The sequence below is a fragment of the Parasteatoda tepidariorum genome, chromosome 6, assembly GCF_043381705.1.
Source record: "Parasteatoda tepidariorum isolate YZ-2023 chromosome 6, CAS_Ptep_4.0, whole genome shotgun sequence".
Taxonomy (NCBI): Eukaryota; Metazoa; Arthropoda; class Arachnida; order Araneae; family Theridiidae; genus Parasteatoda; species Parasteatoda tepidariorum.
The window spans coordinates 13,806,165-13,809,927 of record NC_092209.1 but is presented as its reverse complement, the minus strand read 5'-3'; positions in this window follow the sequence as shown (position 1 = coordinate 13,809,927).

Here is a 3,763-nt window from a genome sequence, read left to right as displayed (position 1 = left end):
TTTAGTAGAATTTATGAACAGTTACAATTGATCCCGTAAGTGGGGACAATTGTAACAAGTGCACGATTGTCAAAAATTGTTAATAACTAATATAATAACATTTAAAATAAGGTAATTATTTTTTTCTAGTAGAGGATAGTCTAGTTTACTCGTCTGTCAATTAATACTAATACTATATTTGATTTTTTGTTAGTTAAAAATAGTTAAGTAAAATTTTACAAATGACCCCACTATCCCCTAGTCTGTATCTATCAATATATAACCTCCAACTACTTGAGGCTGTTGGCATTATTTGTTTCAGTGGTAATAAAGCAGAGATATTCACGAAAGTTATCGTTAGTTTTGACGATTATATCCGTTAAAAAGTGCTTTCTAATATTGTATTAGCTTAACCACAGCAAAATAAATCAATACAATAGTGTGAGTTGTTAGTCACGTTGAGAGTATATCTTTTCCCTATTTTTTAAGGACTTTTTAATAAAAATGTTAATTATGAATAATTTTTCTTCTTTTCCTTAAAAAAAATATTTTTTACCTATATATANATTCTATATATATATATATATATATATATATGCAAACAAACAATAAGTTATTTATTATTCCTGTAATTTTCGGAATTAGAAATGTTTCATGACAACAATAAGATACATACTATGAAAGTTTTTTTTTCTTTGACCCTCTGGAATTTAGACTCGCTCTATATCAAGTTTACTCTACTTAAGGTCAGCAATCAAATTTTGAGCGTCGGAAAAACCTTCATTAAAAAGCATAGTTGCTGTAACCGTGATTAGTTTGTTGTTCATTCTTCATAGATTTGCTTAACATATGTAAAACATACTAAATATCTATGAATTAAATATTCTATGATTGAGAACAATTGAATTTTTGGGAGCCACAGAACTTAAATAACGTGGAAACTAATATTTAAAATTATGATAGCTACCACTTTATGAAATATATTTATCTTTTTATATATTTTAATTTTTTCCCTTGTAATCAACATCTGACGNATTTCAAATCATGTTTATATTTATATGTGTCAATTTTAGTTTCGATATTCAAATGTTTATTTACCCAAGCAAAGTGCTTGTAATTTTGTATTAGCTACCACATCGACTGCTAAATTCAAAATGTTATCACTTTAAACTTATGTATATTTCTAGATGTATGGGATAGGGGCCGCCGCGCGGCCCAGGTGCCCAATTTTTTTATAAATAAAGTAAGTAAGTTGTAATCAACATCTGCGGCAATAATTTTTAAATTATCTAAGTATTTACAAATTATAAAAATAATTGGTGAATACAAGCATTTGCGAATATAAGTTGGACATGAACATATTTTTTTTATTGTGCAAATCCGAAGCCTAAATCATTTACTAGAAACTTTCTTTGTTAAATTATATATTTTTCCGTGTGAAAATCATTTTGGGCAATTCCGTTGCTAAAGTTATTTACTAAAAAATTTCTTTATTAATTTTTTGAACTTTTCCATGTGCAAATCCATGGCTCAATTTATTTACTAAATAAATTTCTTTGTTAATTTATGCAATTTTCCCATGTGATCTAATGATTGGATCCTCAGGCTCTAGGAGTCAATCTGAATGTTTTAAAGGGGTGAACTCAAATAAGCTAATTAGTTAATGCAGATGATATTTTAAAGAACGAAATCAGACAGGAAAAGAAATCTTTTCAGAATAAACTTACTTTTTGTTGGATGGATTTGGATTTCTGACCCCCAAGATATTGGGGTAGCCGCAATCTGAAAAATATGCTCCCAATATGGTCAGGAGAGAGAGCCAAAGTTTGAACCCTTTCATGTTAATTTTACTTTTTTGCGTATTTCGCATTTTTTAAGTGAATTGAAAAACTTTTTGCGCGGAATTAGAAAATTCGCTTAGCCACAGATAATTTCATAAAAATAATAAATTTTAGTGCCTATATATTACGTCTTATTTAATATCGGTCGAAAACATTTTCCATCGAAAATTACAAAATTGTTACATCATGTGAATGAATGTAATTTTAAATGGCAAAATTTAAGCGAAATCGGTCGAATAGTTAGTGAGAAATCGTATTTTTAAAAAATACGATTTCTAAGGAACTATTCGGCTGATTTTGCTCAAATTTCGTATTTTGCCATGTAAAAATACATTCTTTAAAATGATGTTAAAAATTGTTTACCTTGCAGATGAAAGCGCGGAACACTTGAAGCTGTTTTGAGGTTGATAGAAATCTACACAAAAACAACCAGCTTAGATAGGTGTGTTTTCAGTTGACAGTTTACTTTTTTTTTCTACACTTCAAGCAATTATGTAGACTTGAGGAGTGATTAATTTCACCGAATTTCAATTTAAAGTATTGTTGAGCTATATTTGAAGTTGATTTCATAAGACGTAACTATATTAAAATTAAATTTTATTGATCATTTTTTTAGGTGCAAAACATAATCCAATTTTCTACCTCAAGTGCAGAGATGCCAACTACTCCAGATTCAAACCAACTTTTTAAAATGCTAAACAAAGCTATAAAAATTTGATGCTTTAATGAAATTCTATAACACGACATCCCTGCTTTGAGAGAGAAAACAAAATCCGATTAACAAGTGATAATCTATCCATGTACATTACCGAAAGTTCGAATAATATAAATAAAAATATTTAAATGATCGATTACCCTTAATTGTATCTAAGTGGTGTATCAAATAAGCCTTTGAAATATTTAGAAATATTGGCGATTATTATTTATTCTGTAAATCGAATTTTCTAAGCCAAAAATAATACATTAAAAGACTACCAATCAGAAATATGTACCCACTGTCCAGAGTAAGTTGGCATTTCTGGAAGCGTACTTTTTTCAGCCGTAAAGCAAATCTAAAATACAACTTTTTTTGTTAAGAGATGTACATTTCTCGAGATATATGACCGCTTCCGACTTTTTATCGCACTCTCTTTATACTTTATGCTCTATGTTACTTTTTATGTAATCTAGCATAAGAAGAATTTTGAAATTCTTCCTTGCTTTTGTAAATAATGAAAAAAGAAAAGACATAACTTTTTGATTTTATTTACGTTCACGTAACATATTACGTTATTTAATAACATATTACATATAACGTGCAGCATATTAACATGTTACTTATTACGTTACATATTTTGTTTCATTAATTTATTAGTTAGTTTTGTTTTATTTATTTTTACGTCATTCCCCTTAAGAATATTACTCATTTTTTTTCAGGCCGGGAGAGCCCGGTAGGTAGGGTGTTGGAGCCATGACCAAGTGATCGTGAGTTCGAACCCCGAGGGTGGAAGACTCCCCGTGTAGATAAGTGGGGACTGGTGGACGTTAAATCTGTCGGATAACGAAGTCCTCCATGCTCCCATAGCAAATCAGGGGGTACTGAATTGAAGATTGATCGTTCTCTGGTTCAGATTAAAATTACGATATGTGGTTGAATTATATATGAATGGGTCCGCCCCCTAAAACAAGCTCTGACGTGCGTGTGGCTGAAGTCATATAATTGGTCATAGATGGGATCACTGAAAGACAAGAAACGCACCATCTCCCTTAAAATCGCTTGATTTCACCAAGACATCGGCAAGTCGCATTAAATACATTAGCATTTATTTTTTTAGTTCAATTATCCTTTTGTTGTGTTATTCTTCTTTTTTTCTTATTTGAAAAATTGAATTTTTGTTCTTACTCTCACACTTTCTATCTTTTTTTTGATAACTTAAAAGAATATCTTTTTTCTTTTTGAGTTT